This window comes from Equus przewalskii, chromosome 17 (genome assembly GCF_037783145.1).
Source record: "Equus przewalskii isolate Varuska chromosome 17, EquPr2, whole genome shotgun sequence".
NCBI lineage: Eukaryota > Metazoa > Chordata > Mammalia > Perissodactyla > Equidae > Equus > Equus przewalskii.
The window spans coordinates 22,640,003-22,660,868 of NC_091847.1; the positions used below are offsets into that span (position 1 = coordinate 22,640,003).

Below are 20,866 nucleotides of genomic sequence, written 5' to 3' on the forward strand. Positions count from 1 at the left end.
ATACACAAACAGTATTTTCTGTGTATGAGTCACCTTTCTTTGAGGCCGTTCTTTAACATTTTACGTTGGTAGAATCCTATTAAATCCAGACTGAGCTCCATTATCACTGAGAATGAATTCTGCTAAAATGTTTTTAAAGCATTAAGTTACAAAAAACTAAGACCATACACTTGGTTGGTAATACGACAACTAGCGTTGTTTCAGTCCTTTTTCTTTGTATATCTTCTCATGCACAGGAAAGTATGTAGCACTCTTTAATTCATTAGAAACATTATTACTGACAGCCTATAATAGAATATAAACATGTGGGATAAGGATTGGGGATATGGAAGAAAAGGGTAAGGATTATTGAGCAACTGTCAAAGTCTCAGGGAAAAGACTCAACCTAGTTGTACATAGTTCACTGCTAAATTTCCTGCTAAGAGAAGAGAATCCACAGAGCTTTTTGGAGAGGAAAACCTTTCGCTTCTTCCTTTCTTGGTTGGTTGGCTAGTCTAATAATTAAATGGACATAAGACAGATTAACAGGAGAAAAACAAATTTAATTTTATATATACAGGAGCCCCGTAAAAATATGAGACTCAAAGGCAATCAGGCAATTGAAGATTATGTCCCATCCTGAGTCTTAACATAACTTCAACTGCACCTTTAAAGATGGGTTGTATTTGAATTGCTGAAGGGGAGAAGCATGTTGTAGGTGATTGTGGTGTTTGTGTATGTGTAGCAGGGGCAGGAGATGGGCAGGGATAACAACTTAGCTACGTCCCAGTGAGAAATAACCCTGGTGAGACAGAACCTTCCAATAGATCTCTTAGAACACAATAGTGAGGAAATCTTTATAGAGCCTACCCCAATTCTACATGCAGACTCCATCACTTCACCTATCATCCCATTTAAAATCCTTATAATGAGGTTTACTATATAAATAATTATTTTCATCAAACAAGTGTGTTTTATCTTCAAAGAAATTTCCCCAGCCCATCTTAACTTGTTATTAGCTCCATAAGGCCAGGTACCATACTTTAAATCCCAGGTGTCTAACATAATACCTGGGACAAATTTGGTGCTAACAGAATATTTGTTAAAGGGAGACAGGAAAAGGAGAGGAAGAGAGAGAGGAAGAATGTTTACTGAGTACTAGACAACCATTAGTACAGGGAAGATGCTTAGCAGATTTTTTTGGAGCTATAAGAAAATATTTTCCATTGAATAAAATAGTGTTGCCCAAACATCTTTCTCCCAAATTAAACAAAACTAAGTCAATTGGGAACATGATTGGTTTAGATGAACAAATTTCTGGGTGATTATTTATTTTTCCATTTTTAACTAGATTATTTTGACATCGATGCATGTGGCCTTTGTTACTTCTTCTCTTTAAAGACAGCTGCCGTGTCTCTCATGTTTGTTGTGTGTCTGTTTTGATTAATACAATCCTGCCTCATTTTTTTACTCAATAAACAAATGTTAATAATGTTGATAAAACTTTCAAATTTTTAAAAATTTCATGGTATTTTATACAAGGCCTTTGCCAAACACATTATAACAACCCAAAGTATGATATATATATATCACATGTATATATATATATATATATATACATGTGATATATATCTAAATATTTTATTTTATTGAGGTCATAACTGTTTCCAACACTGTGAAATTTCAGTTGTACATTATTATTTGCCAGTCACCATATGTATGTGCCCCTTTACCCCTTATGCCCACTCTCCAACTTCCTTCCCCTCTGGTAACCACTCATCTGTTCTCTATATTCATGTGTTTGTTTATCTTCCACATATGAGTGAAATCCTATGGTGCTTGTCTTTCTTTGTCTGGCTTATTTCACTTAACATAATTCCCTCAAGGTCTATCCATGTTGTTGCAAATGGGAAGATTTTGTCTTTTATTATGGCTGAGTAGCATTTCATTCTGTATATATACCACATCATCTTTATCCTCTCGTCAGTTGTTGGGCACTTGAATTACTTCCATGCCTTTGCTATAGTCAATGATGCTGCAATGAACATAGGGGTACATAAGTCTCTTTGAATTGTTGATTTCAAGTTCTTTGGATAAATATCCAGTACTGGGATAGCTGAGTCATATGATATTTCTATTTTTAACTTTTTGAGAAATCTCCATACTGCCAAACTATGATATATTTAATTGTCATCATTAGAAGAGGTTTTAAATAGGTATTATAGTAGTAGTTGCATTGAAGGGCTCATATTTTCCAACCAGTTGACGTCAGAACTAATGGTGTATATCATTGAATTGCTAGAATTTCCCAATACCTTGGAAAAAATGAACGGAATATATATGCTGTAACTATTACTGAATAATTTGTCACTTACCTCCACTACTTAGGAAAATTAACGTGGGTTAATTAAAATTAACATCAATTTTTATCAGCTTATAAATTTAACAAGCTCCTGGTACCTGACAGGCTTTGAAATGAGTAGGGAGTGAGAGGCTGTAGACACTACATCACTGAAAAGGTGGTTTTTCCTGTTTTCTCTCCATTGACAATCCAGCTCCTTTAAAGACTGCTCTTAAGACTTTTTTGCTTTAGGCTGAATCATGCCTGCTCCAATAAAGACAACTCAAAAGCCTGAAAGAAAAAAAAATTCCTGCCGTATGACAGCCTCTGATAGGCTCTCTCAGTTCTAACTTAAAAGTCAAGGAAGCGGGTAGATTTTGAAGAACAAAAGTGTCAAACTGAACACTGTCTTTTTGCAATAAAAGGGAAAGGTCACTGGCAAAGAATGCTTAAATTAAAATTGAAATCTAGGGCTTAAGGATCTAAAAGTGGCTCTAACCTTTCACAAAATAAGCACAGAATTGTAAGATGAGGTGTTCTTTTATACCCCTCTCTTCCATCATCACCTCTTCAGGGAAAATGTCATGTACGATATATAGATATTAATTTTTCTCTTTGGCTGAGGTTGGAAGAGCTGTATGAAAATGACCAATATGAAAAATAAGACTTTAAATAATATCCTGATTTATAACATGAAGGTACTTTGCTGAATGAGAGGTTACATTAATCTGTAACCAAAAGTTCAATGACATTAGCAGTGACGGTGTGTGGAGCCACAGAAAGACTGAAAGGGGCCGGCCCGGTGGCGAAGCAGTTAAGTTCCCACATTCCACTTCTCAGCGGCCCGGGGTTCACTGGCCTGGATCCCGGGTGTGGACATGGCACTGCTTGGCACGCCATGCTGTGGTAGGTGTCCCATGTATGAAGTAGAGGAAGATGGGCACGATGTTAGCTCAGGGCCAGGCTTCCTCAGCTAAAAAGAGGAGGACTGGCAGTAGTTAGCTCAGGGCTAATCTTCCTCAAAAAAAAAAAAAAAGACTGAAGACTATAGCTTTCCTCTTGCTGGTGGTGACCTGTATTTTTTTATTAAAGTCAATTTGATCATATGAGTGTTAGGATAGGGTCTCCACTGTAACAAATTCTCACTGAATCCTTGGCCCAAATCTATGCAAATAAGTTCACTTATCACTTTGTCATAATTTTCAATTTGATCCCAGTAAATTTCTCTTATGCAACTTCCTTAAGTAATTTATCTTCACAACGTTATATTAATTTGATAGTAGTTTACATCTTAGATATGTCAATATTAGAACGTAAAGCAGAATGTAAAGACCACCACCAACATCAATATACTTTGAGGCAGTGGAAATTCTAAGAAAAGAATGCATGTGTACTAGACAGAACCATATTTACTCATTCTGTATTTTATGTTTTATTCGTTAAAAACTGGAATGTTGGGGCCTGCCCAGTGGCACAGAGGTTAAGTTTGCATGCGCCACTTCAGTGACCCGGGATTCACTGGTTTGGATCCAAGTGCGGACCTATGCACTGCTTGTCAAGCCACGCTGTGGCAGGTGTCCCATAAATAAAGTAAAGGAAGAGGGGCACAGATGTTAGCTCAGGGCCAGTCTTCTCTGCAAAAAGAGGGAGATTGGTGGCAGATGTTAGCTCAGGGCTAATCTTCCTCAAAAAAAAAAATTGGAATGTAGTAAAACTTGAAGTATTAAACAATTTGACAAGGATACTGAGTATACACCGTGTACCAGTTCGCTAATAAATGCTGAGGATTGAGATCCCACAGGCAATCGGACATGGCAGCTGCTCTCCAGGAAGTAAGATGACCCTGGAGAAAAAAAGACATGACTACACAACTATGCAACTCTAAAACTGTGAGGCTACAATTAAATACAATGCTTTGAGAATTTAGAAAATGGAAGACTACTTATAGCTTTTATGCTCTGGAGGAGAGAAGAGGAGATAAAGAGAAAACTTTATTTTTAATTTATTCCAATTTGAAAGTATGATAAAAATGATTGCTTCTTTATGTGAAAAAATGCACATATAAAAATATACAAAATAACCTTATGAACCATTGCATATTATTTGGAGACCAGTTGCATGTTATTAGGGACACAAGTAAAGAAAACCTGATATATTCACCAGTGATTTAGTGAATGCTTATGACATATTGGGCCCTGAGTTAGGTCAAGCAACTTGTACCAGCGCAGGTACAAGGAGAATAGAATTAGATTCTACTTTCAGAGGAAGGAATAGCAAAGAATTTGTGGCTGTGTTTAATCTCTCAAAATAGGTTAAGTACAAGAATCTTCTGATTGAATTATTAGATATCTAATTTAAAATAATTCAGGGATTGTTTATGTCCTATATACAATACATTCCATGAACTTCCAGAATAAATGCTCCATTGGATGCAACGTTGTGAGATGGACAATACAAGCAGTGGTACATAGAAGGTACTCAGCAAATATTTTTTAAATGATAAAAAATTTTAAAATAAACATTGATTAAAAATAATTGATAATTTTATTTTTAAAAAGTTCAATCAATTGTTTGATAAATTTCGTCTAAGATAGACTTATCCGTGATAAGAGTGGTATGTTGGAATGAGTTTTCATTGGCTCACAAGAAAATCCTAATATTTTCAGGAATTTTGTAAGCAAGTTGATAACATGTTAGTAGCTTGAAATCAGCCATGATGGGCATATTTACACTACAGAAATCAGCAAATATTGCATATTTATCAGAAAACGTTTGATAGTGTATCTTCAGCATTGTGCATGTCTTGCCTGGTTCCCTATATTTCTCTAAATCTTACATCTAGATTTATTTATCTAAACCCAAGTCCCTGGGAAAATCCTTTTTCTGGTCAAGGACAATTTAAGAAGTCATTGTCCATAGTTCATGTTTTGAAACATCGAGTCAATTTTTGTCTTTGTTCTAACTTCAATTTTATATTTTGATTTTCTACCTTGAGATGTATGAAGCTCCAGTCTTGTTCTTAGGTTTTCTAATTGGCTCCCAAATTTGTGTTTTCCCTTCGTGGATGCATACCATGGTATGAAGCTGTGTAGATTTCCTATAAGACTGTGATTTTTCTTGCTCTTGCTAACCCTTCTGGTGACCCAGAAGTTTGACCCAAAAATTCAACTCTGTGACAGATCCTGTTTGCTAGGATTTCTGCATCATCTAGTCCTTACTTCCTAGCCAGCCTTCTGAGACAACAATCTTGTCACTCATTCATGATGTCTCTGACCCCAGCCTCCCTAGCCTGAACCATTCTTTTTTTTTTTTTTTTCTTTTTTGAGGAAGATTAGCCCTGAGCTAACATCTGCCAATCCTCTTCCTTTTGCTGAGGAAGCCTGGTCCTGAGCTAACATCCATGCCCATCTTCCTCTACTGTATATGTGGGACGCCTGCCACACCATGGCTTGCCAAGCGGTGCCATCTCCACATCCGGGATCTGAATGGGCTAACCCTGGGCCGCCGAGGTAGAACGTGTGCTCTTAACCGCTGTACCACCGGGCTGGCCCCACCTGGGACATTCTTACCAAGGAGTAAACAGAAGATGCTGTCATGGTCTGCTTTGTTGCACTTCTATTGCTCCTCTGTGTTTCCCCCACCCTGACTCCACCACCCCACAGACACACTAGTACATCCTATTGATCTCACTCACTGCTAGAAAACCTTGTGTGTAATCAAATCCAGAATTGCATGCTTTGACATGTTGGGCCTGTTTTGAATTTGGAGTAATGGTGACATGACCAATTTGGTCATATTAGATTCCTTAATTCATGTGGATCATGTGTGATTAATCGACAAGATGGCAGCCACATGTAAATAGCTACTGGGCGCTCTGCCACATGCAAATATTATCTGATTATATCTGTATCAAATGTTCAAGCAGCAAGCATTTTATCTGAGAAGAAATGTTAAAAGCCAGTCCCTTGTTCAATACATTTCAAATCTCATTTTTTACAGAGGTACTAAATATTGTGCAAAGGATTATCTGACTCATTGTATAAAGATTTGACAACTATTCATACAATAGAACAATAAATTTTCCTTAATGGCAAAGAAATCGCATTAGCTAGAGTACTTGAAATCTCTGCTTATTGATAATAGACACTAATCTAAAAAGCAGCAATCTCTTCACTTACTTTCATTTTGATATACATTTGTTTGAGCAGGAGAAGTAGTGTTTCATCAAGCATGATAATGTTCCACTAGTTCTGCCAGCTACAGAGTAAACCTACAGTCGTAAAATATTTTGCCTTTCCAAAAGAAACATGCCAAGCCAAAAGAAAAAAAAAATACTGCTCCCCCCCCCAATGATTTGCATGTGTATAGGTGTACTAGATAATTATTCAAAAATCTCTGAAACTTAATGCTGCTTGTTTGTGCTAATTTATGTTAAGGAGATACCTCTTAAAGTTTACCCTTAAAAAGCCTTCATATAAAAGGTGCTCATTGTAGCAGAGCTTTTTAGACACATTGCAATAATTACAGGTTCAATGTATCCCTCTCCAAATACACTAGCTGTGAGGTGATATATGAGAGACATGAACTAACACGTATTGAACACTTACATATGGCAGGCACTGTGCCTGTTCCTTGTAATATAATGGTTCAGAGGTCCCAGGATGAGGTTAATACCATTCCCTTTCCTCTTTTCCAAAATTTCTTACATTTGTATTTTTTAATGCATCCAGATCTCACAGTAATTTTGTAGGTTATGCCTGACTGATATTAGGATTCTCATTTTAGAGCTACCGAAAACACAGAGAGAGAGAAATGACTTGTACGTCATGTGATCCATTCTTGGCAGACAAAGAGCTACAACTGAGATTCCATGAATCAGTGGATTATATTTCTGTGTAGAGAAAATGTTTTCCTGATAGTGTTCATTCACACAGCTTTATAAGCTCTATTTTATAAGGAGAATTTATTTAGAAGATGCAAATAAAAAAGATGACTGAGACGCAGCTCTTTCCTTCAAAAAGCTCATGGTCTTGGAAGAAGAGTAAAACGTGTAAATATATATCACATAAGTACTCTTAAAATGTACTAAATCGGAATTTGGGGGTCAGGGATGGTTTCCAGGAGGCGTGATATCGATCTAGACCTTTGTGTGAGGCACTAGTCAAATTATATGAGATAAGTGGAGGAAAGCAGGAAGAGTGAGAAGAATAAGGTACACTTAAAAACCTAGAGGCAGAGAGAGACCAACACATTTGGAGAATGATGGGCAGTTCAGAACAGCTGGATCACGGAGTATAGGGAGGCCACAACATGAGATAGACTGGAAAGGTAAGTAGAGGCCATAAGAGATATGGGTTAGTTTTACTTTGTTCTGAGAACAATAAGCACCATGAATTCAGTATAAGTGATAAGACAACTAGTGTTGGATTAAATGCAAAAATTCAGATAGATGCCACTGGCTTTCTTAAAAATACCTATGCTGTACTATCAGCATCCCACTGTTAAAAGACATTTCCCTAGGCAAAATGTGGTCATATCCATGGAATGCTCCTAATATGACCTCCATTTATAGTTTATATTTTATTTTATCTCAGAAAATATTTGAAACAAGAAATTATCTATATAATCTATCTGAATACCTGGTCATTCTAGTTTACTATGTGGAAAGGATTGTCTATTCAGTGAATCAATTACTTTTCAGCTTAATTGAATGCACTGGTTTTCACTTTTAGTTTTGACTACTACAGCCATGATTTAAATTAAGAAGAGTAAAACTTTGAAGATCTTTGAAGAGATAATGGTATTTTAGCAAAGCTAGATTACACGTCTATAGCACATATGGAAAAAAACACCATGTGGTAAAATAGCCTGGTCCCAGGGAATACAGACTGTGGGTAGAGGAGAAAAGAAATCATTGCTGATCATTGTTGAAGCTGAGTGATGGGTTCTAGGTCATTCATTATACAATTCTCTCTACTTTCCTATGTTTAGTGATAAAAAAATTTTTTTAAAATTAATATCTTGTTTAGCATTGGCTTCTTTAAAGTTATCAGTAAAAGTGTGAATTCTGGGGAAAAGTTCCACCTCTTTGAAACATTAAGAGGTCTTCTAATACTGCTTTTATGATTAAGAGCCTGGCTTGTGTGAATGTGAAACAAAATGGAGTCACTTATGTCTAAGGGATTTAAAATGGAACTGAGAAACCATTAAGGAAATGGGTCTTCTGCACGTCCTCATCAGGCAGAACGTGAACTTTTGAACTGAGTCGAGACACAAATATTCAGAGAACATTGCAATTCGTCACAGTGATGGACTTTTGCCTCCCGCTAGCTAGCCTTAGCAATCAATTACATTTAACCAAGATTAGCTTTCTGCCACCAACCCCAATTAACATTCTTTGTAATACAAATCTCGCTTCTGTGCCTTAAAAAAAGCCCCTGACTTTTACTCACTGGCAGGACACTATTTGGGTTTCTACTTCAATCTGTGCTCCCCAACTTGCAATTCTGTCATCCCAAAATAAATGCCTCTCACTTTGACTCTTTATTTTTAGGTTAACACTTGTATTCCAATTTTCCCAAGTCAATACATAACATTAATTTGATCTCAATAAAAATTCCAACAAGATTTCTTTTTTTACTAAAGGTAGAAAATTAGATTCTAAAGTTAATATAGAAAAGTAAATATCCAAGAAGAGATAAGAAAACTGAAAAATGAGAGAAATTGCACAAGAGAACTAATTAACACCCAATATTAAAACAAATTGTACAACCTGTATAACTTAACAATTTGGTACTAGGATATTAATAGTCCATCAATAGAAGATTCTAAAAAACACCAACTAGCTTGGTTTCTTCAAAATATCAACATCATGAATTAGAAAACAGGAACAAAGAAAAAGTTAGTGGGACTGTTCTAGATACAGCTCCTTCCTTCAAGGAGATTAAACAGACATGAAAACCACACAATATGTGATTTCGATTGGATTCTGAATTTTTATAAAAGAACATTTTGGAGACAACTGGGTACATTTGAATATGGACTGAACGTTATACAATGTTATGATATAAATGTTAAATACCTTGGGTGTTAAAAGGATATCATGGTTATGTAAAGAATGCTCTTGGGGGAGTGGGTTGATGCCATGCCAAGTGGTTAAGTTCACATACTCTGCTTTGGTGTCCCAGGCTTCACTGGTTTGGATCCTGGGCATGGATCAACGCACTGCTCACTGAGCCATGCTGTGGCGGCACCCCACATAGAAGAACTAGAATGACTTACAAGTAGAATATACAACTATGTACTGGGGCTTTGGGGAGGAAAAAAAAAAAGAGTAAGATTGGCAACAGAAGTGAGCTCAGGGCCAATCTTCCTCACCGAAAAAAAAGCATACCTTAAAAAAAAAGAATGCTTTTGTTCTGAGAAGATAATGCTGAATTATTTAGGGATAAATTCACTATTCTGCAATGTTAAAAATCTAACATTTTTTAACAGAAACAACTTTGTCCCTGATGTTTGCTATGGTGACATCTGAAGATATGACATGATCCTTCAGAATATGACAGTCATGTGTAGTTTTTCCACTATGAGCACAATAATGTACACTGAGTAACCTTGGAAATTTTCTTTTCTTTCCTTTTGAGGAAGATTGGCCCTGAGCTAACATCTGTTGACAATCTTTCTCTTTTTGCTTGAGGAAGACTGTTGCGGCACTGACACCTGTACCAATCGTCTTCTATTTTTTAATTTATGTGGGATGCCACCACAGCATCAAGCTTGACAAGCCGTGCTAGGTCCACACTCAGAGTCTCAACCTGTGAACCTTGGGCAGAACATGCAAACTTAATCACTGCACCACCTGGATGGCCCCTTGTTTTTTTTCTTTTAAATGCTTGCTGTGTTCTTTATTTGGTGAGCCTGTCTTTTTAATGTCTAACTCTCTTCCATTTTTGTGAGGAAAATTTTCCTTCCTTCTTCTAAATGATTTTGTCTCTGAATTTTCATTTGACTGAGGTAAGGACTACATATCCCAGAGGCAGGCATATTCTAAATTCCAATGAAGTTGGTGTCAGCAGTGCATTTGAGGCAGCAGCAGCCACTACGCCAACTCAGACAGGGGGAGGGTGTCCACAACACTAGGAAAGTTCCAGAACAAGAGGAACTCAGGCAGATCATCAGTAGTAAGTGCAAGAAATCTTCAACAATGGTTTTATGCCAATAATGATGGGCAGCTGAGGAGGTAGGAATTGTTGTAGCTGAGTTCTAGAAGGCTCCAAGGCCAGTTTAATCAACTGATAGTAACGGCATTTGGAGGTACCTTAATTGTTTACAAGTCACAAAGACCAGGAACAATGAAACTAGATATCTTATGGGGTCAGGGCGGCAGGAGAGCAAAGAAAAGTCTCTGTGAAAGAAGATTCAGGAGGTTAGAGGCAGGGCCACAGCAATAATACCTGCTTCCTATGCTATTTCTTGGCTTTAACAGTCCATAAGTGTTAGTGAAAAAATATTAAGGCTGATGCATGTGAGTGTGCAAGTAATATCCTTTAAAAGAGTCCATAGCCATAGTGTTCCGTGGGAAATGAGTTAGTCATTTGCCTTATCATGAGGCTCTGTCTGTCTAGAGAAGGAGGTACCTTTCTGTAGTTTCACAAAGGTGTCATGTGGTTTAAAGGTGACCTTGCAAAAGAGAGTTTCAAGAGCTAAACTAAACAAAATGCAGTTAAGCTCAGAACAGCTATAGATGCAGAACCAACCAGTAGAAGTTTGCCACCGGGGTTAGGTGGATTGTGTCAGGGCTGGCTTCCTGGGAGGTCAACCTGTGCATTCACATTGCACCGGCGCTTGGGAGGACCCTGCACTTGGTTCAACACTCTGCTGTCACCATCTTGAAATTCTTAATAATCTTATCATTGATCTTGTGTTTTATCAATGAAGTATGGCAATGGAGCACACACCCAGGCAAAAGGAATACATGTAACGTGCATGTTTTTGCCACATTTGCATATAGTGGACATGGTGCCCTGCGAGCACAGAATTCCAGTGAACACACGATACATGGGTAGTTCAGCAAGGCTCAAAAGTACAAATTAAGTGTGTTCCCTCTGTGTTTGAGTAAGTGGAGGCACTGACAGCCTTCAGAGGCCACACATGCCTTTTAAACCGGAACTTCCTTTAAACACAGGAAGAAGGCAAAATGTTCTGAGTGGCATCAATGAGCAAGGCATCTTATCATATCCTTTTTACTCATATTACTTCCCTACATCAGCCAACCACTCATGCTGAAAAATGAGGACATGGACAGAAAAGAAATGGATTGGGCAACCCGCAGTTCCTTTTCCTTTCAGTTTGTCCTTCCTCATCAGCAAGCAGAAGGAGAATGTTAGTCGAATATGTGTGTAGCCAGAAGTGAAATAAAAACGAGTTGAGCTAGTTTTGTGCAGCATTTCCACTGTTCTGTTAAGAATGAAATACATACGTATGTATGAGCTAGGAAATACAAATTGTGTAATTTTGGCAATTCCATATATGAGATAAGTGCTTATATTTGCATTTAAAACTGGCATTGCACAATATGAAGAACAATAAAATTCATGCTAATAATTTAAATTTTTGATTTTTCTTTAATTAGAGCAAAATTAAATGGCAAATAAAAAGCACTATGATGTATCGACAGTCAACGGAGGAAAGACTTTACCTTCTAGTACCTTTCATGGCCCTGCAGCACCTCTCCCGCTGCATTTTGAACAAGGAACTCCACATTTTCCTTTCCCCCTGCCCCTGCCTAAGGCACTGAGCAAGTCAGAGTAGAGAATCCCACACTTTAGGGAGAATGGATCTGACCTGAAAGTAGGAACAATTGTACACTTCCTGTCAGAGAGCTGAAATCTCAAAGGAGTTTGGAAAGAGATACGTATACCCCGGAGTGACAAAATAGCGACCTTGCTTGCAGAATGTAGAAAAAACAAGAATAAACAGGTAAAACCAATCCTTTAAAAATGTGAAACATAACCCTGAGGCAAAAAAATGCATATGAACTTCAGAATTAGGTATTCCTGTCCAAAAACAAACATCAAAACAAAGTAAAAGTCAGATAAAAACAGCAGCAACAACCGAAAAAGCTTAGAAAATTAATAAGCAACCAACAACTTGCGCCAAATATTATAGACAACAAATCATTTACTAAAATTTTGCTACTAAAAGTATGGCTAAAACTACTCTGAATCATAAGTAATATGTTTATGAGAAATATATAAATAATTTGGTCCCATGAGAATAGAACTTTTAATGCTCTCTAGAAGTAGACTTGCAATTTTCTCTTTTTTAAAAATATTACATAACTAAAAAATTTACGTAGCTGTAAAAAATTTTTTTTTAAAAGAGCTACATAACTGTAGATCAATGAAAATTTGCTATATCAGTGACCTTAAATAAGTTGAAAGGGTCAACCATCTCAGCAGCAAATTGTATAAAATTAGGTTCAGCCAACCAAGACTAATGTCACAGCCAGAAGGGTACATGGGAGGAAATGCCTAGAATGTAAACAAAACTTCCTGCTCCAAAAGAAAAAAAAAGCCATGAGGGAAATCAAACAAATTCAGACTATTGCTTCGGGAAAATAGAATTGCCAGCATTTTTCTGAGGGTATCACATATTGCAAGCGCTGAGGCTTGACATTGAGTTCATTGCCCTTGTCTGGTGGGTTGACCAAGGAGTCCTTAAGACCAGGGCAGCAATATTGTATTGGGCTTTAGAGTCAGAAAGGCCCTAATTTTAAAATAGCAGTTTTGTCACTTATCAGCTACGTGAGTTGGAGCAAACAATTTCATCTCTACAGAGCTTGGTTTCTCTAAGTATGAAGTATACTTATATGAAGAGTACTTATCTTTCACGATTGATGTGAACTTTAAACGGGTTAATAGGCATGAAGGACTTAGCCCAGTGGCTAACACAGAATAGATAATCGCTATTATTGATATATGAACATACTTAGTTATTCACACTCATTATTATTATATGTTCATACTCAATAAATAGTTGCTGTTGTTGCAAGACTATTGTATATGTAAACAGCATTATGGGATATATCTCATACAGGTAATAGTTCTAAATTGGGAAAATATCTCCCACTGCATGGTTAAGGGCACTGAGATTATACCTTTAAAATCTTTTCCCTTGTTCTAGGCAAATGACCCAGAGGGCAGCATGTTGTGTGAATCAATTAACGTCGGAACACTTCTCACCAAGACAGGCTGCTGAGAGATGACCCCTTCAAATATATGTCAGAAGAAGAACAAGCTTTAATTGATGGAAAAGAAAAAAAAAAAAAACATGAAGAAGAGAGAGAGAGAAATGTAATCCACAGAGAGCTCAATCCCTAGAAAGGCACAGGGGACCTCAAGGAACCTGTGGATTATTGAAGGGACCTGGGGACCTTTAGCAAGATTGTGGTGACAGAGGGGGAGAAGGACAGAAATTTAGAAAAAAGGGGCAAGCAACAGAGTTTTTGAGTTCATCTTTGTTTATTTCACTTGGATGTGGAATGGACTTGAGAATAAGAATTAAATTTGGCAGAGAAGAGTAAATTTATATTAGAAAAGTGATAGGCTCTATTTTTATCAAAATGGGAATCATGTTTAACCTTTGTTGAGGTTAAAATCCCTTCCTCCCTTCCTTCTTTCCAGTCTTCCTTCCTTCCACTCTTCTTTCCTTCCTTACTTCTATCCTTCCTTCTTTCCTTCCCTTGCCTTCCTTCCTTCCTTCCTTTGTTCATTCCTTCCTTCCTTCCATCCTTCTTTTCCACCTTCCTTATATCAAACAGCTAATAAATAGAAGTAATTGTACTAAAAACTGGGCATAAGTAGAAACTACACAGTCCCAACAGTGTAGGAGCACATAGCATGAAAGAGAAAATCAAAGATATAAACAAGCAAAATCTATAGATACAGCATCAAGTAGGGACACAGGGAAGGACTATGGACTATCAAAGTTACTGGGGTGATAAAGAAGGGCTTCGGAGGAAACGATATTCAGGTAACACATTCAAACTGAGTTTTCAATTGTTGTTTGTCACATGGACAAGGGAACAACTGGTATTTCAAGCAGAGAAAGCACCATAAGAAAATTAACTGATGGGTGTCACAGCATGCCACATATGGGAAATACCTGTGTGTAACATGGCTGAGTTTTAGTAGGATGGGGATCAGGTACAAGGATGCTAAAATTAATTGTGTCTTCATCACAGAGGGCTTCATTTGCCAGGCTAATGTGTTTAGAGAAAGAAAAAATTTAATATCAATGATAAAATTTCTGGAAACCTTGGCATCATTCAAAATATGTACTGCCCACTTCTTCTGCCCTAAGTTGTAATAGGCAGACATTTCTTAAGCTATAAGGAGAAGTTGCTACTGCAATCTCTTCTCTCAGGCACCTAAATATAGTTACATATAGGACATGTGTGTGATGATTTGTCATGTTACCAGGGCTAGAAGTGGCTACAGTAATTATGGGCTGGACTCCATAGAATGAATGGCACATGCAATAAAATTTTCTACGATTCTGTCAGTATTTTGCTATAGCCCAGGACATACACATGTATGGTTGTAGGCTGCTTTCACAGAAACTAGAATTGTTACTTTAGGTAGATGACTTCCAAATTTTATTGGGTTCATGACCAGTAGACCTATAGAGTAACCTATTTTGTCTAGTTACTTAAAGGATATATCTTATACTTAACTCAATCAGACTGTCTTAAAAGGAGACCTGCCATAGTAATATTATAGAAATATTTACATGGCTGGTTTCATTGATTTTTACACATGTGGGTAAAAATAGTCACTAAAAAACAGTTTAGTGGTTACCAGGGGAAGAGGGCTGAAAGGGATGGGCACAAGTGGCGAAGGGGCGCACTTATATGGTGACGGTCAAATAATAATGCACGACTGAAATTTCACAATGGTATACACTATTATGACCTCAATTAAAAGAAAATTTGCTAAAGGTTGTCTGGCCAGCACAACAAAGAAGTTGACCATTTTTGATGTTTGACCATTGACAGCCTTTAGATCCCCATCACTCTTCCCTGTCTGCTCCGTATCTGGGCAACTGGGATAAGAAAGTCAACACAGGCCCTTTGTCTCTTCAGCCAAGGGAACTTTATAGTGCTGCCTCTCGCCCACGTGGGAATTCCACCCCCCAATTCCACTCCCTAATGGCAATGAAATCCTAAGGTATCCCCACCCTTTCAACCCCACCCTTGGCTTGACTTTTTATCAAACCTCTGTTTGAGCCCCTCCCCTTCTGAGAATTCCCAGCTTATTGTGAGTTCTGAATACTTTCTATTCATATTCAGTGTTGAGTGCATTGTGTCATCTGTCCGGACATCCAAATAAATTCCTGGGTAGGCAATCATGCTCACCTCTGGATAGACTGATCAAAACAATCATGCTGTATAATTCCTCTTTAGTGGTGCTCAAGCTTTTTTCTAACCAAGTGCATCCAAAGGAACACTTCAATTAATAATCATAGCCCTCAATAACAAGATTCCCAGAGAGCAGAGAGAATAAGGGGAGTTCTTAACGTGAAGAACTGGTACGAATTTCTTCCCTTCTAGATGACTCTTTCATGTCTTTGAAGAATTCACCATGAATTCCTGCAGAATGGTCAATGGTATCAGAAATCCTCTGGGTATATTCCTAAAAGAAAAAAAAAAGCTAAAAATGTTTTGTATATTATAATCTAAAAAAAAAAATCAATGTCTGCAAAAATGAGACTAAATATAAACAGAGATTACTTGTGTCTTACTGGAATTATAGCTAATTTTTAATGTGAATTTTCTAGATTTTCTATATAACATTGTATTTTAGCATTTTTTTAACAGCTTTATTGAGATATAATTCACACAACGTACAATTCACCCATTTGAAAGTGTATAAAAATGTGGGTTTTTTGGTATATTTACAGGGTAGTGCAATCATCACAATCAATTTTAGGACTTTCTTGCCTGCCTCCCCAGAAAGGAACTCTGTCCCATTAGCAGTCAATTTTCACTCTTCTCCTATCCCTGTCCAAACCCTAAGCAGCCACTAATCTACTTTCTGTCCCCAGAATTTCTTTCTGGACATTTCAAATATAATAAGTGGCTTTTGTGTCTGGCTACTTTCAGGTAGCATAATGTTTTCAAGGTTCATTCACGTTGTAGCACGTGTCAGTGCTTCATTCCTTTTGATTGTAAATAATATTCCATCGTATGGATATTTTACATCTTATTTGTCCATTTTTCAGTTGATAGAAATTTGTTATTCCCAATTTTTTGGTTATTACAAATAATACTCTTATGAGCATTAATATACAAGTTTTTGCACTGATGTATGTTTTCATTTTTCTTGGGTATAGTCCTAGGAGTGGAATAAAAAATTGGAACCCTCATATATAGCTGGTGGGAATTTAAAATAGTACAGCCACTTTGAAAAACAGTTTGGCAGTTCCTTAAAAAGTTGATAAAATTTTATTAATACTACTAAAAATATTAAAATATTGCATTATCATGTAATATTATTTAAATAAATATTTTAAATTATATAGAAACAAAATTTCTATATTTTCAAAGCTGGATAATGAAAATTTACGTTTTTAAATACATTCATCTATCTAATCTCTATCTATCGTCTATTATCTACCTATTTCTCTATTTAGATGCTATTCTCTGGTATCCTTTATCTTTTTCTCTAAGTTCTAGCCTTAGACTGAGTTAGACAAGCAAAAATCTTATATGAGATTATATTTAGCGTTGTGCAAGGTTGCCTCCTATAGGTGGCCTTTTAATGTATTATCCTTAGTTTTTATTAAAAAATCCCAGTAATCTGCCATTTGAAACATATTACTATATAATGTATTGAAATGCTGAGAACTCATGTCCCAGGTTGCTCATATTGCTGTCTCTAAATATATTAGTCTGCTAGGGCTGCCATAACAGAAGACCACAGACTGAGTGGCTTAAACAACCGAAATTCATTTTCTCACAATCCTGAGGCTGAAAGTCCTAGATCAAGGTGCTGGCAGAGTTGGTTTCTGATCAGGACTCTCTTCCTGGCTCACAGATGGCTGCCTTCCCTCTGGGTCCTCACATGGTCTTTCTCCTGTGTGCACACACTCCTGGTACCTCTTCGTCTTCTATAAGGGTACTGGTCCTATTGGATTAGGGTTTCATCATTATGACCTCATTTAATCTTAATTATTCCTTTAAAGGCCCTATCTCTAAATCACATTGGGAGTTAGGGCTTCAACATATGGAATTTGAGGGGGTGTGATTCAGTCCATAACACTAAGTTATCTTGCTTTTGCTTTTAGATCTTAAGTATCATAATGCAGCTTTGATCACCTAAAGAAGGATGTAGTTCTGCTCTGTGATAGTCAGAGCTATACTACTTTTTTGCTTTTGTTGTCAGTAAACATAGAGTCTAACTTAAGGGTCAATGATCACAAATATGCAGAATGTATAACGTAAGTGCATGGATTTGGTTGGTTCTCTGCCACTCTTTTTCCCTCCTCCTTCTCATCTTGTCAACTCTACCCAGTCATGACTATCTACTTTCAGTCTTTCATTTATATTTCCCTCTATTTTTTATTCTTGCTTCTTACTTGTTTTCGCCAACATTTTATTATTCATGTTCTGCTCGTCAGGTACCTCAAGTCTTTTCTGAAACAAGGCAAAAATACATAAGGACAAAACCAAAATGAGTGGTCAATATAGTCAGAGAACTTGAATCATTTCAGAAACACAACCTAAGCCTATTATACATATACAAGCCGTGTAACTATACCTGTAATTCTACTTTACTGTTTTCACTCTTTCTCAGTTTTTTACTTTCCTTTTGAATCCCCCTATTAAGCAGAAAGTTAAAAGGCTTTTGAGGGAATACATTTCCATTCATTATAGCAAAAACATGTTGGGAGACTTTTATATGCAAGTATCAAAAGGATCACACTAGTGCTAACAAGAAAGAATTGCATTACAATGTCATTTTTCAGTACCTACATGTTCTTTTCCTAAAAGAACTGAGAGTACTTTTGGAAGAAGGAAGCAAAAACAGAGAGACCCCTCTCATTCTTTGCATACCTTATTCATATTTACCACTGTGCTGAGAGGTTTCCCAAATCCTGAAGGAAGAGTATTATGCCAAGAATTGAAAAGTCTCTTTCTTTTAACTTCATTAAATATCTTCCAAAGGTATATAGGGCAGTAATGGAAAGAGAAAAAGAACACAGATAAAAATTGAGACCCTCCTAATGGAATTTAAAGCTTGATAATATGTACTTTCAGGTGCAACTAATATTTACCTAGAGAAGAACAAGGCAATTAGGGCAGATGATCTCCAATAGATGGGTGTGAATGTAAGAGATCAAATACACCTTTACGAGATGTACAAGACTGGCATTTGTTCTGGACTTCACTGGGTAAATTAACTCATTTGTGAGTATCTCAAAGAATGTAACTTACTCAAAGGGAGAAGCTTATTGGCCAGTTGATCATCTATTGTATTTTTATAAAAATATAATGCACATAACAGTTCCTTGAAAACAAATCTAAAATTTTTCTGTAAAGGAGAAATGTGCAATGCAACAGGGTGTGATAAAAGGAAATAGAAACACATGTAACAGTTCTATCTAGGTCACTAATGAATTTGAGAACACTTCTAGAAGAGTATTGTGGAGTTTAACTACAGATTTTATCAAGCACATTAATACATAGCCCTATTACTAGTTGAAGACATTATATTGTAGTGAAAAGTATACTAGAATAGTAAGTAGGAACGTGGCTTTGAGCCAATGTCCAACTTTTATTTGCTATGTGACCTTGAGCATCTCATTTAATTTTCTGAAGCCCTAGATATATTTTTCCTATCTACTTGGTCCAATTGTTTAACAACCAAAGGACAAAGGAGCAAAAGAGAGATATTAAATCATTATATATTCAAAAGATATTACTGATACTATTATTTTATTATTTAACATTATTAAGCTCTTATTTTTCAAGTGTTCTAAATAGGCATACTTTACTTAACACTTGAAATATTCTATATTGATTTTAAGGATGCCACACAGATCCATCTGTAACACGTACAAAGCTGGCAGCAAGGAATTTCATTATCAGCATAAGCAAAGGGCATTTTAAATGTTTTAATCTTCTGTAATCTAAGGTTGAGAACAGAAAGCCATGCCCTCATGTGTGCTAAGACTGTACAACAGAGATGAATAACTCTTTGGTCACAGAGGGCATGTGCCAAAAGACTGCTAGAGAATTTAAGAATTATGAAGAAATGATCTTAGGGGAATGACAAACCTTATTCCTTAGCAAGTACTGCCTTATATTTAGAAGAACCATTCCATAGACCATTCTAGAATAGGATTTGGAAAACCATGGCCTGTGGGCCAAAACTGCCATGCTGCCTATTGTAAATAAAGTTTTATTGGAATATAATCATCCTCATTCCTGTGGCCATTTTTGTGCTGCAATGGCAGAGTTGAGTAGTTGCAGAACAGACTGTGTGGTCTAAAATATTTACTATCCCGTCCCTTACAAAAAGTTTGCTGACCTGGCTCTAGATTGCTCTCTCACTGATATAATTGGAAACATCCCAGAAGTCGTACAAGAAGAATGTTGAACCATTAAACCCATATTCATAGTCATAGACCTGAATATTGACTTAAGTTGCTGATGTAACATAGTGCTTCTCAACTGTGAATATGAGTACTAATTGTGTATGTAAGGGTAAAATGATAAAGTTATTTTTTTTTTTCCTTTTATTTTGCTTGAGGTAGATTAACCCTGAGTTAACATTTGTACCAATCTTCCTCCACTTTATATGTGGGTCACCACCACAGCACAGTTGACAAGTGGTGTAGTCCATGCTCCGGATCCAAACCTGTGAACCTGGGCCACCAAAGCAGAGTGCGCTGAACTCAACCACGATGCCACAGGAGTAGCCCCTAAACATTTTTTTTGAGAAGGGAGTCTGCTGCCCTAGGGTGTCTCCTTGAGAACCCAGGGCATCTGATAAAAAGGCTTGGTCTTTTGATTTTGCAGTGCAAGTTCCTGGGCCTTCTGACCCTTGGAACTGTGAACTTTTACCTCCAGAAATTAGCTCAGGGGTCTCTCACAGGCATAGACGACACAATCCTAAAGTTGGTCCTCTTGTCTCTCAAGGGAATAAGAGAAGTTTTCACTGTTCTCTCTTCTACTTTTTATATAAATTTGTGTGAAATTCTGTCCAAACTTTGTGGTCACTTTCACATGAAGGGTAGTGGAATATGCCACCCCAAAATATGCTTCTTTGGCATACAGATTATTTTGAGGTGATTTTTTTGAGATGATTATTTTGAGAAAATAGTCCTGATTATTTTCAGGAGGATCTCTGGAAACAGATTAGAAGCTATCCTTTTGTGAGGCAAATTTATATTTATAAGAGAAATCTACACTTTAAGGGTTTCTTCATTTGTGTACCAGGAAGAGAAACTTTTCTCCATGGAGAAGGCATGGATTTAAAT

The 20,866-nt window shown here is 36.9% G+C and overlaps 1 long non-coding RNA gene across 1 annotated transcript in view; it reads left to right on the top strand.

Annotated features, from left to right (window-relative positions):
* Positions 1 to 13,905, top strand: part of LOC139076697 (uncharacterized) — a 40,400-nt gene extending 26,495 nt beyond the window's left edge. Inside the window, exon 2 of the long non-coding RNA XR_011528584.1 lies at positions 13,505 to 13,905. This is a non-coding gene — a long non-coding RNA (uncharacterized lncRNA). The remainder of the gene's footprint in view (positions 1 to 13,504) is intronic.
* Positions 13,906 to 20,866: the final 6,961 nt, after the last annotated feature.